This window comes from Dipodomys merriami, unplaced genomic scaffold (assembly GCF_024711535.1).
Source record: "Dipodomys merriami isolate MVZ:Mamm:240054 unplaced genomic scaffold, mDipMer1.0.p SCAF_19, whole genome shotgun sequence".
Lineage (NCBI taxonomy): Eukaryota > Metazoa > Chordata > Mammalia > Rodentia > Heteromyidae > Dipodomys > Dipodomys merriami.
In genome coordinates, this window is record NW_027203270.1 from 11347463 (window position 1) to 11360553 (window position 13091).

General features: G+C 49.8%; 1 long non-coding RNA gene across 4 annotated transcripts in view; it reads left to right on the plus strand.

Annotated features, from left to right (window-relative positions):
* LOC138830378 (uncharacterized) overlaps window positions 1-13091 on the plus strand; it is a 105657-nt gene that overhangs the window by 81035 nt on the left and 11531 nt on the right. For all 4 annotated transcript variants that reach the window (XR_011373015.1, XR_011373017.1, XR_011373014.1 and 1 more), the window contains one exon: window positions 8642-8840. This is a non-coding gene — a long non-coding RNA (uncharacterized lncRNA). The remainder of the gene's footprint in view (window positions 1-8641; window positions 8841-13091) is intronic.

Here is a 13091-nt window from a genome sequence, read left to right on the forward strand (position 1 = left end):
CTTTACCCTGAGGACCTAAAATTATTTTTCTACACTGTGTTCTCGTTTTTGCTGGCATTTTACCTTTCCCCCTGTGTTTACTCTGCCTTCCATTGATTTTTTTTTAATGTAGGATATGAAGGAGAGATTGATTTTAGTGTTTTTTTTTTCCTGTATGGGTAGAACTATGCCAGCACTGTTGGTTATGCTCCATTATTTTCCTACTAATTTATCATGACAGTTGTGTCATGAGTTCATGTCTTAGTTCATTCAAAATGTAACAGGAACTGTAAACTAGTTAGCTTATGTGTGTGCATGCATGTGCGTGTGTGCTAGTGCTGGGTTTGAACTCAGGGCCTGGGCACCTCCTTAGTACTCTGCTGTACCCTAGCCCCCAGCCTTACTAAGAACAGAATGCTCTGAGCTATTTTCCTCTTCCCCTGCCAGGAGCACAGAAGGACTTTCCCTGATCCTCACTTTTAGAACCTGGTAGAGTACCCACAGGTAAAACTCTCAGAAGCATGAGGGCTCTGACTGGCCCCAGGCCCCCAGCTCCCCACTCCAGCCCCGTTCATTCTGGGCCTCCTGAGGGTGTCAGCTTCTGTCCCTCTTATCCTGCTCCAGCACTGGTTCTTGCATAGGTTTCTGCTCTAACAAGCTGTGCTTCTGCAGTTGGCTGGCTCTCCAGTTTTGAGGGTCATCCGTCCTGTGACTTCACTTCGCTAAGAGATTTAAGATGAGGTGTTTGCAGCTCTGCGCCAGCTTCAGTGCTGGATGGGAACCTGGAGGTGACATGTTATAAAATTAAGGGCTAGAGGGGCTGGGAAGGTGGCTCAGTGGTAGAGCGCTGGCCTTGCATGCCTGAGGCCCTGGGTTCGATTCCTCAGCACCACATAAGCAAAAAGAAAAAAGCCGGAAGTGGCGCTGTGGCTCAAGTGGTAGAGCGCTAGCCTTGAGCTGAAGAGCTGAGTGACAGCGCCCAGGCCCAGAGTTCAGGCCCAACAACCGGACCAAAAAAAAAAAAAATTAAGGGCTAGAAGCTGGGGGTTGGGGGCTCACTCCTGTGATCCTAGCCACTCAGGACGCTGAGATCTGAGGCTCGTGATTCAAAGCCAGCCCTAGCAGGAAAGTCTGTAAAACCCTTATCTCCCCACTAACCACTGGCTCAAAGTGGTAGAGGGCTCGCCTTGAGCCACAGAGCTCAGGGACAACACTTAGGTCCTGAGTTAAAGCCCTACAACAGACAATAAAAATAAATAAAGAGGGGCTGGGAAGGTGGCTCAGTGGTAGAGCGCTTGCCTTGCAAGCCTGAGGCCCTGGGTTCGATTCCTCAGCACCATATAAGCAAAAAGAAAAAAGCCGGAAGTGGCGCTGTGGCTCAAGTGGTAGAGCGCTAGCCTTGAGCTGAAGAGCTGAGGGACAGGGCCCAGGCCCAGAGTTCAGGCCCCACAACCGGACCCAAAAAATAAATAAAGAAAGAAAGAAAGAAAGAAAGAAAGAAAGAAAGAAAGAAAGAAAAAGAAAAATCAAGGGATATGCTGGACTACCAGTGGCTTACAACTGTAATCCTAGCTACTCAGGAGGCTGAGATCTGAGGATCATGGTTCAAAGCTGGGCCGGGCAGCAAAGTCTGTAAGACTCTTATCTCCAGTTAACCACCAAAAAACTGGAAGTGGTGCTGTGGCTCAAGTGGTAGACTGCTCGCCTTGAGCTGAAGAGCTCAGGACAGTGCCCAGACCCAGTGTTCAAGCCCCACAACCGACCCTCCCCCTAAAAAAATTAAGGGATAGAAATGGTCTGTGAGTAAGCAGCAATCTCTTCTCTTGCCTGTTAATATAAAGGCTGGGAGACCACCAGAGGCTGGGGGAGACTTGATATTAGAAGGAATTTTGGCTTGGATCCCCTAGAACGTAGGAGACCTTAAACAAAAGAAATAGAGTAGTAGGAAGAACTGGAGGTGTTGATTTCCAACAGTGTCCCAAATGTGAGAAACCAATACCCCCCACCAACGTTCACCTCACAGAATATTGTGTGGCTTTCATGAATGACACTTTTAAAGGCTTCAAATGAACACAACAAACTGCTTGAGCAATAATGAAAAAAAAAAAAAACAGACAAAAAGGCCCGAGGTGATGATGGGTGCTTTGCTTTCTGAGGAGACAGTTTTGCTCTGATAACTGCATTTCCTATAGTGGGGTTGCAAACACATTTTATTACAATGCTGTTTTACAGCATTCCAGACACAGGTGCTCCTAGTTACTTAGGAGGCTAACATGAGGAGGATTGCAGGTTGAGGCTGCTTCTGGACCAGCCTGGGCATACGCACAGGACCCTCCTTCTCAACTGAGAGCTGGGTGTGGTGGTGCTCACCCATCATCCCAGCTACAATGGGAAACCCTGTTAAGGCAGATTGTGGCTCAGATACACACCTGGGCAGGAAACGGGACCCTGTGTCTGCACAAAAAGAGCTGGAGATGGGAAGTACCCACCTAACAAGAAAGGTAAGGCCCTGAGTTCAAGCCTCTGCCCTTCCAAGAAAAATGTCATTTTAAAGACTATTCCAGGGCTGTGGATGTGGCTTAGTGGTAGAATACTTGCCTAGCATGCATGAAGCCCTGGGTCCGATTCCTCAGTATTACATATACAGAAAAAGCCAGAAGGGGTACCTGGAGACTGCCCAAGGAAAAAGGAAGGCAGAGGGTGGAGGCAGCAATCCTAGGAGATCCTCAAGCTTGGGGCACCCAAGCCTAGAAAGAATGGGTGACTTTATGAACATCTAAGCCTGCAACCTAGTCAGGTTTGACAAGGCTGTTGAGTCCTGACTTAGGATGGTACTAGAATAAGAATGGCTTAACATCCTCCTTCCATTTATTAAGGGAGAAAAGTTAGAGAAATTAACCAGGCTCTGGTGGCTCATGCCTATAATCCTAGCTACTCAGGAGGCTGGGAACTGAGGATCACAATTCAAACTAGCCGGGGCAGGAAAGTCTATGAGACTCTTATCTCCAATAAACCACCAGAAAACTGGAAGTGGTGCTGTGACTGAAGTGGTAGAGTGCTAGCCTTGAGCTGAATTGCTCAGGGACAGTACCCAGGCCCAGAATTCAAGCCCTATGACCAACAAAAAAAAAAAAAATAAAGAGAGAGAAATTAATTTCTGTCATGGTCAAGGACATGTCTTTTAAATCAGACAACTGGGCTCAAATGCCAGATCCTCTACTAGCTGTGTGATTTTAGTTGAATTGGCCAATCTCTCTGTGCCTTTTTTTTTTTTTTTTTTTTTTGGTACCAATATTGGGGCTTGATCTCAGGGCCTGCGTTCTGTCTCTTAGCTTTCCCCCCTCAAGACTGGTGCTCTATTACTTGAGCCACAACTCTACATCCAACTTTTTGGTGGTAAACTCAAGAGTTTCCTGGACTTTTCCTGCCTGGGCTGGCTTTGAATTGTGAGCCTCAGATCTCAGCCTTCTGATAGGTAAGATGACAGGTGTGAGCCCCTGGCACCCGGCTTCTATTTCCCTCATCTGCCAAGGGGATGTAATGACGGGGTAGCTGTGTTTCATGAATGAGAGCATGTAGGAGGGTCTGGCACGCAGGCCGAGCTCAGTACTGGACTAGGGAGGGGGAGGGGCAGGGGGAGGGGGAGGCTGGCCATGGTGAGATCTGAACACACCCGACATCCCGGGCCCCCTGGCAACACAGCTCCCGGTTACCCTGCATCCTCCTGTGTCACCCTTGTCATGTTTGGAATTTCTACATCTGTTGGTTGAAAGTCATCGTCTGTATTTGGCTGGACTAATTTTATCCCAGATTATTGCTGACAGAGTCAACATTCCTCCATCTCCACTGCCAGCCCCTCCCCCAAGTCCCCCCAAAGGTACACATTCTCCAGGCAGGCGGCTCACTCAGCCTGGTCTCCTTGGCCTCTCTCCCCACACTGGTGTCCAGAATGTAATCACAAAACCCGTCTCCCAGCCAGGAGCTGGGTGCCCAGGAATTCCGCCCGGCTCAGCCGGTGCTTTTGGCCAGGGCATCTGGTTCTAATCAGTGTGGGCCGGCACATTCTTTCTGCGGGGCCTTGCAGGCCCTGAGCCTGGGGACGACACTAATAGCTTGCTAAATGGATCTTGTCATTTCCAAAGGAGGCTTCTAGGCTTGCCCTTTGCTCTGCCTCCCCCTGGGCTGAAGAACCAAAGACTTAACTCATCAGCTGCCTTACCCTACAGAGGAGGGGGTCTTGAACTTCTAGCTTGGGAAGGCTCCAGAAGCCTTGGAGCTGCCTTCTGCTCTTGGTCAAAACTCTCAACTTGGACTGGACCACTGGTGGCTCACACCTGGAATCCTGGCAACTCAGGAGGCTGAGACCTGAGAGCTGAGATCCAGCCCAGGCAGGAAAGGCCATGAGACACCAGTCTCCAATTAACCACCAAAAAAGCTGGCAATGGCACTGTGGCTCAAGTGGTAGAATGCCAGCCGTGAGCAAAAGAGCTAAGCAAGAGCATGAGGCCCTGAGTTCAAGCCTCAGCACTGGCGTGCACACACACACACACACACAGACACAGACACACACACACACACACAGACACACACACACAGACACACACACACACACAGACACACACACAGACACACACACACTGACACACACAGACACACACACAGACACACACACACTGACACACACAGACACACACACACAGACACACACACACAGACACACACACACAGACACACACAGACACACACACAGACACACACACAGACACACACACACAGACACGCACACACAGACACGCACACAGACACACACACAGACACAGACACACACACAGAGACACAGACACACACACACAGACACAGACACACACAGACACACACACAGACACACACACAGAGACACAGACACACACACACAGACACACAGACACACACAGACACAGACACACACACACAGACAGACACACAAAGAGACACACACAGACACACACACAGACACACACACAGACACACACACAGACATACACACACAGACACACACAGATACACACAGACACACACACAGACACACACAGACATACACACACAGATACACACACAGACACACACAGAGACACACACACAGACACAGACACAGACACACACACACACACAGACACACAGACAGACAGACAGACAGACACACACAGACACACACAGACACAGACACACAGACACAGACACACAGACACACACACACACACACACAGACACACACACAGACACACACACAGACACACACACAGACACACAGACACAGACACACAGACACAGACACACACACAGACACACACACAGACACAGACAGACAGACAGACAGACACACACACACACACACACACACACACACACACACACACAAGTCTCAGCTTGAGAAGTTCAACCCAGCTGAGCGCTTCTTCTCCCCGTAGCTCTGAGAGTCCAGCCTGTTGGTCCTGGGGAGAAATCAGGGCTCAGCAGGACATGCAAAGTTGGTGGCAGTAAGAAAGTGGTCTTGAGCCCAACTCATACTGTGCCCAGGTTCTATCTCCAGGGCTCAGACCACTAGTAGTGTTTGGCCGTTAAGGCTATCAGAGGAAGGGGACAGCGCAGGCCGGCTGTCTGGGCACCAGGACGCTGCCCTGTCCTGCTGCTCGCAGAAGCATCCCCAGCCCTCCCTGCCGTCAGCCCAGCCTCTTGGCTCTGAGGGCCCTGGGCTTCCCTGGCACTTATGGGAGCATCAAATCTCCGTTTCCTCATCTGTCTCCCAGGTTGAAGTCAGGACTTGATGTCTCTCTATACCTCTCTATACCTGGCTGCGTGCCACAGCCAGGGTCATGCTCCAGATGAGAGCAGACAGACCGACGGAGGTTCCTGTTCGACTGTTTCCTCCAATCTCATCTCCTTGGTCTCTAGGCAGCCGGTCAGTGAGATGGACTGGACCTCCTCAGAAGAGCCCATTAGCACTCAGCTGCCTCCATCCCTAACAAAAAGATCTGAGTTCCATTGCCAGATCTGTTGAGGGGGATGAATTGTGCCCTACCCCCACCCTCACTGGAGGGCCAGCTGAGACAAGAAGTTTAAGCAGTGGTGTGTGCATGGGTGCCTGTGTGTTTGATTTACTCCTTAATGGAGTCTGCACTCAGCCCTCTTTCAGGAGTTTCTAAATGGCTCAGAAGGGCAGGGGCATTTCTTCAGTTTAGAACAGTGTATAAGGACTCTCAGGGCAACTCAATTCATAAACCAAAGGGGGGATTCACTCAGCCCCCTGGATCCTGGTCTCTAGTCCTTCAGTGTTCCTCTACACTAAGACTTTGACTAAGAAATTAGAACTAGATGTGTAATTCTGTAATTCTAGCTACGCAAGAGGCTGAGCTCTGAGGATCAAGGTTTGAAGCCAGCCCAGGCAGGAAGGTCCATGAGACTCTCATCTTCCATTAACTAGCAAAAAGCATGAAGTAGGGCTACAGCTCAAGTGGTAGGTCACTAATCTTAAGTGAAAAAGCTAAGAGACAGTGCTTAGGCCCTAAGTTTAAACCTATGATTGGCACGTACACCACCCCCACCCACACACCACACACCCACACCCTCCCCCCACTACTGCTGGGTGCAAGTGGCTTACTCCTATAATCCTTGCTACTTAGGCTGAGCTTGAAGAATCATAATTGAGGATTGCTTGAACAGACAAATATGAGAGACTGAGAGAAGACTCCTACCTCCAATTAACCAACAAAAATCTGGAAGTGGACTTGTGGTTCAGGTGGTAAAGCACCATCTGGGAGTGGAAAAAGCCTAGAGAGAGTGCAGACACTGAGTTCAGGCCCCAGCACTGACCACCAGCCCTGGCCCCTGCTCCAAATCACCAGTTTTATTATTTTGTTTTTTTATATGAAATCTAGAATGGCATGAAATTAGGATGCTGAAGATCTTAAGATTTCTTCCAAGCATTTGTATAGAGGAATTTATAGGGGTTAGAGATGTGGCTTGGGTGGTAGAGTGCTAGCCAATAAGCAAAAGCCCTCAGATACCAAATTTGGGTCCTGGTCTCAGACCCCTCTCCCTTCCCCCTGCCCCCTGCCAAAAAAAGAGCATTTTTGATCAAGTAATATATCAGGTTCTGCACCCCTCCCCAGTATAGAGCTGCTCTTTGTGTGTGTGCTATGGCAAAGGTTTCATCACCCCCCCCCCATAGATAGATGCTCAGCTCTTCAACATCACACTCTTAACAGGTCTGCCCTCCTCCCACTAACCATCCAAGTGTTGTGTCGGTCTACTGGTCTACCTCTGAGCAATACGACGCTGCCATCTTCACTGCAGATTTAGAACTTTCTCCTTTATCAAATTCTCCTACCTTGTGGGGAAATCTCAAGTGCCCAGACTGTTCTTGGCCCTTTGCATGTCCATATAAAGTTTAGAATGAACCCACCAACATCCACAAGAGAAAAGAAAAAGCAGATGGGATTTTTACTGGGAGAGAATTCAATCTATGAATCAAGAGAGACTGTGGAGTTTGTCAGCCTGCAAACATGGCATATTTCTGCTTTTATTGATGTCATTTAAAAAACAGCCTAAAAGCCAGTCACCAGGGACTCACGCCTATAATCCTAGCTACTCAGGAGGCTGAGATCTGAGGATCACAGTTTAAAGCCAGCCTGGGAAAAACAGTTAAGAGACTTATCTCCAACTAACTGGCAAAAAGCCAGAAGCAGAGGTTTGGCTCAAGGGGTAGAGCATCAGCCTTGAGCAAAAAAAAGCCGAGTGATAGGCTAGGAATGTGGCTTAGCAGTAGAGCGCCTGCCTAGCATGCACAAATCCCTGGGTTCAATTCCTTAGTACCACATAAGCAGAAAATGCTGGAAGTGGAGCTGTGGATCAAGTGGTAGAGCGCTAGCCTTGAGCAAAAGAAGCTCAGGGACAGTGCCCAGGCCCTGAGTTCAAGCCCCAGGACTGGCAAAAGAAAAAAAAAAGTTTAAGATTCACACAACTTTTCTTTCCTGGGCTGGCTATGAACCTTGATCCTGAGATTTCAGCCTTCTGAGTAGTCAGGAAAACAGGCGCTAGTCACCCATGCCCTGCTGTGTGTTGATTTTATATCACAGTGTGCTCAAAAACAAAGTCACCCTGGGTGCCTCAAGTGGAAGGGGTCCTCGGGGAACTGGGCTACATCCTTGCAGGCAGGACTGGAGGAGTGAGTGGAGTAGGCCCTGAGGTCAGAGGTGAGAGGCTGCACCCCCGATGCCCACCCCCCCCACCCCGTTCTGGTTGCTAGGATTCCCAAAGTGTTCCTTTCATGCCTGAGCATCCTTGAGCTAACCATGTGGCACGGAGCACCAGGACCCAGCACTGACAGCTGTTTTCTCAGCACACAGAGGACTCTGCCCACTGCTCCAGCACCCACTGGTGCTGGGAGTGGTGCCTCTGGCCAGCGAGACTTCTCGTCACCTGCTGTGACGCTCTTCTTGCTGGTGGTGGTGCTGGGTGGCTAGGTGGGGGAATCCCCCTTTTCACTGCTGCAGGGGGGGTGGGGTGGGGAGGTGCATTATTGGGGATGACTGGACTTCAGTATTGATGAGCAACAGCTGTTCTGGAACTTTCCCAGTCCTCATTTCATTGACAGTTTTCCTCCTCCCCTGCCTGGTGTCCTCAGGCTGCCACAGCAACTCAGCCACTGACTCGGCGGCATAAAACGAATCTGCGCGTGCACACAGGAAGGGTTTTGGGGTCCCAGCCGCTCATTGTCTTGAGAAATTCTTGGTGGGAATCCTAGGAGGCTTGAGCTGAGGCTTCTCCAGCGATGGCTTGTTCTACAGAAAGAAAGTTGCAACCAAATGAGGACATTTGGAAAAGTAAGTTTCAACTTGAAACTGTTGCTGCTGTCCTGTGGCTATTTACCCTCCCCAGGGCAGGGGCAAAGCATCCCCTTACCCTTCCTCATTGACTAGAGCCCAGCTTCTGGTGGGTGCCCTTTAGTCCCCACCTCCACAGTCCCCTGTTCCCTGTTGCATTCAGTCTTCAGAGTACGTTAGGAGCAGTTCTGCTGTTGAGGGTCCAAAACCTTAACCTGTCACCACTAACACCCAGAGGTCTCAGGCAGAGAAGTGTCCATTCCCAGGAGACTGGCCTGGTGGCCCCTTCAACCATGAGGGAGGGGACATGGAGGTCCAGCCCTCTGCTGTTGTGTCCAGACCCACTACTTAAGCACCTTGCCACTTCAGCCCCAGGCCCACTAGTGGGGTCTTGTACCCTTTATCTGGTACATGGTGACTCTGGACTAATGGCCTTTCCTCCTGACAGTTCCCTTTCTAGCTGGTCAAGAAATACAAGGCTACAAAGTAGTGTGTGGGACCCGGCCTTTCTCCCGTGCCCCTTCCTTCCTTCTGCTCCCCGAGAGAGGCCATGTTGGCCGCTTCAGCAGCTTCATATGCTGCAGTCTGCCCCTGTAGCTTGCATTCTGCAAATACAGCTTCCTGCCTAGTGCAGTGGCTGCTGTCTCTAATCCCAGCTACTCAGGAGGCTGAGACCTGTTGGATGGCAGTTCAAGGTCAGCCTGGGCAAAAAGTTTGAGAAATCTTAGGCCAACCAATTAAAATCTAGGCATAGTGACGTATATTTGTCACCCCGGCTATGTGGGTAGAGTAAATAGGATCGCGGACCATCCGAACATGCATGAGCCAAGGATGAGATCCTATTCAAAAAGTAAAAGTAGAAAGGGCTGGGGATGTTGTGTCTGCTTTGTAAGCACAAGGCTCTGAATGTAAACCTTAGTACTCCCTCTCACTCCAAAACACCTTACAGAAAAAAAAAAAATATATATATATATATATATCTTTGATAATCCGAGTTACTCAGTAAGTAGAGCTGGGAGAATCATAGTTCAAGGCCAGTCCAGGAAAAAGTTGGCAAGACCATAACAAATAAATACACTGAGCCTGGTAGTTCATTCCTTCAGCAGGAGGAGGTGGAGGTGGAAAGAACTGTGGTAAAAGGGCAAGACCCCGTCTGAAAATCAAGCTAAGAGCAAAAGGGTCAGGTGCATGACCTAAGTGGTAGAGTGTTTGCCTAGTAAACATGAGGCCCTGAGTTCAAACCCTAGCATTCTCCCCTCGAAACATGATGTATTTATTTAAAAATGTGTGTACCCTGGATTTATAGATTTTTTTGTATCCCTAAACAATTCAGTGTGATAACTATCTACATAGCACTCACCTTGTACTAGGTATTGTCAGTCCTACAGAGGTGACAGAAAGAATACGGGAGGCTTACACAGTAAACAGGACACTGTTGAAGGACTTCGGTCCTGGAGCCATCCTTCCCAGACACCCAGAAACAATTTGTATCAGGCCCAAATGCAAAGCAACTCGGTTTGGTTCCCATCAGTGTTGTGACCCCTGGGGCAGGTGCATATGTGGGTGTAGGTGGAATCTGAGGAGGGTAGGGCCAAGATGAATATGTTAGTCTAAAGGCCTTTGCTCCCCTTTGTGTGTGTGTGGTGTGGACACACTTGCCACTTGGCCAAGAAGGAGGCAGGGCCTCAGTGCTCTGGGCAGCAATTTGGCTCACGCCTGTAATCCTACCTTCTCAGGAGGCTGAGTTCTGAGGATTGCAGTTCAAAGCCAGCCTGAGCAGGAAAGATCACGAGACTCTTATCTCCAATTAACCATCAAAAAACTGGAAGTGGAACCTGTGGCTCAAGTAGTAGAGCGCCAGCCTTGAGCACAAAAGCCTAAGGTAGAGTGACTTGCCCCTGTTTAAGCTCCAGAACCAGCTTAAACACAAAAGCAAAAGAAGAGGCTTTTTCAAGCCAAGCCTGAGACTCCCTGATGCCTGAAGCGTCTTACCAACAGGAAGCCTCACTTTCTTTTGCAAACAGTTGTGGATGCTAAGCATCATTTAATTACCTACTAAACAAATACAGGCCAAAATATTACAAATAGATTCTCCTGGACTATCACTCCATCCTCCATTCCTCCCTAGAGACAAATCTTGTGTGATTGGTTTTGGCATAATCATACCCTTTTCTACAAGTGTGTGCATAAATGCATGCATCGTTGTCTCATGTCTCGGACCCTTGCTCTGCCTCCCTTCCCTCCTTCATGGGCTGTGACAAATGTTCACATTTGCAGCCTCAGTTCATGGACAAATGTGTTTCTTTCAGAGACCAAAGTTGTTATCCCTTTGGTCTGATTTTGAGCTTCAAAAATCTCTTCATTGCTGGACAGAGAGGCTCAGGGGACAATCCCGGCCCAACTCTGGTTGGTCCTAGGCCAACTCTGAACAAAAACATGAGACCCTCTCAAAAACAAAAACCAAAACCACCAAACTAAAGCAAAAAGGGCTGGGGCATGACTCATGCAGTAGAGTGCCTGGTTAGCAAACACAAGGCCCTGAGTTCAATCCCTTAGTACCACCAAAAGACCCATTTCACAAAAGCCAGTGAGGTTCTGGAGACATCTGCTGGGGACTTATCTGGGGAGCCCAGCCCTGTCTTCTCTTCTGGCAAGATTCCAGAGGATTCCAGGCCTCTGGGAAGCCGCTACTGTGCCACAGCTGGTCTGCATGATTCAGGCCTTGTGAGAGGGGACTTTCCCCTGGCTCACACCTCATTCTCCGATGTGAGTCTATCCTCTGCTTCGTGTAATAAATTCAACGTTCTGTCATTTTTAGTAAGTTAGGGGAGTTTGGTCCACCCTGGGGAGAGGGGTATGGGGGAATGATTAAGTCAGATACAAGAACCAGGACTTGATCACTCTTCAGCTCTGCTAGGTGGGGAACAGGAGGGGTAAGGGAGCTGGTCCTCTCTAGAGCAGAATCTTCTGCTAGCCTGGTGGTGGGGACTGTGAGTCAGGAAGGTGTGGGGAGGGAGTGCCTTCCAGCCTCAGCAGTATGGCAGTTCAGGGTGGGCGGTTCCCTTACCCGCTGGGCAGTATTGGGAGTTAGGGGGAGGGGGGGAGGAGGAGGAGGGGAAGGGGAAGGGGAGAAAGAGAACACCTGGAGCCTATAGATGGGGATTGGAGTAGTGAGACCCTGAGCAACTTCCTCAGCCTTGCCAAGCCTCAGTTTCCCTATATGGGGAATGGGAGGAGGGATGTCTATTCCCAAAGGGTCGCCAGATAGTCAAAGAGATCGCTCCTAGAGGACAGGGACTCAGCGTCTGGGTGTCAAGTCCTGGAATGTGACTGAAAGAAACCCTGACAGCCGGGGGCACCAGTGGCTCATGACTATAATCCTGGCTACGCAGGAGGCTGAGATCTGAGGATGGTGGTTCAAAGCCAGCCCAGGCAGGAAAGTCTGCCACACTCCTATCTCTCATAAACCACTCACAAAACTGGAAGTGGCGCTGTGGCTCAAGTGGTAGAGCACTAGCCTCGAGCTGAAGAGCTGAGGGACAGCGCCCAGGCCCAGAGTTCAAGCCCCACAACTGACCAAAAGTAAATAAATAAACAAAAAAAAAACCCAAGCAACAAAACGCTGACACAGGAGCCCAAGAGCAAATTTGCCCAAGGAAGAAAAAGGCCTCGGGTTCCGGGTGTGTGGAACAGCCCTTGAGCCGTCCAGATCCCTTTGCTCTAGTTCAAGGCTCACCCCACAGTCTCCTGGTTGCAGATTTGTTTCCCCATTGACCTTGGGCAGGGCCTGGGGACAGGAGAAACCTCCAGGGTATTAGGCAAGTTCACCTGGTGCTTATTGGTTGTTTTTTTTAAACTCTGCACAGAGATGTCTGCAACCTCCTTTTACTAGGGAGGAAATAGAGCACAGAAACACTGTGGGGCCTGAGGTTCCCGCCAATGGGAAGGCCGGCCCCATTCTAGGCTCTCAGGACTTTTGACTTTGCTAGTTAGATCTCCACTTTGGGGATTTAATTCCTTCCCTTCTTCCAGCCTAATCACCTCCTCTCCTTCAGGGACCTAAGAAAAGTCCAGTTCCCGCCACCCCCCCCCCCCCCCCCATGCCCTCTATCAGCCAGAGCGTGTGATTCAGGCCTCAGTCTTCTGCTAGCTCCTTAGCACCGGCTCTCACCTAGGGGTGGTTGTGGCTTGAGAACAGCCTTTGGCAGCCAGCTCCCTGTCCAGTCGCCCACAGCTGGGCCTGGTGTAGCC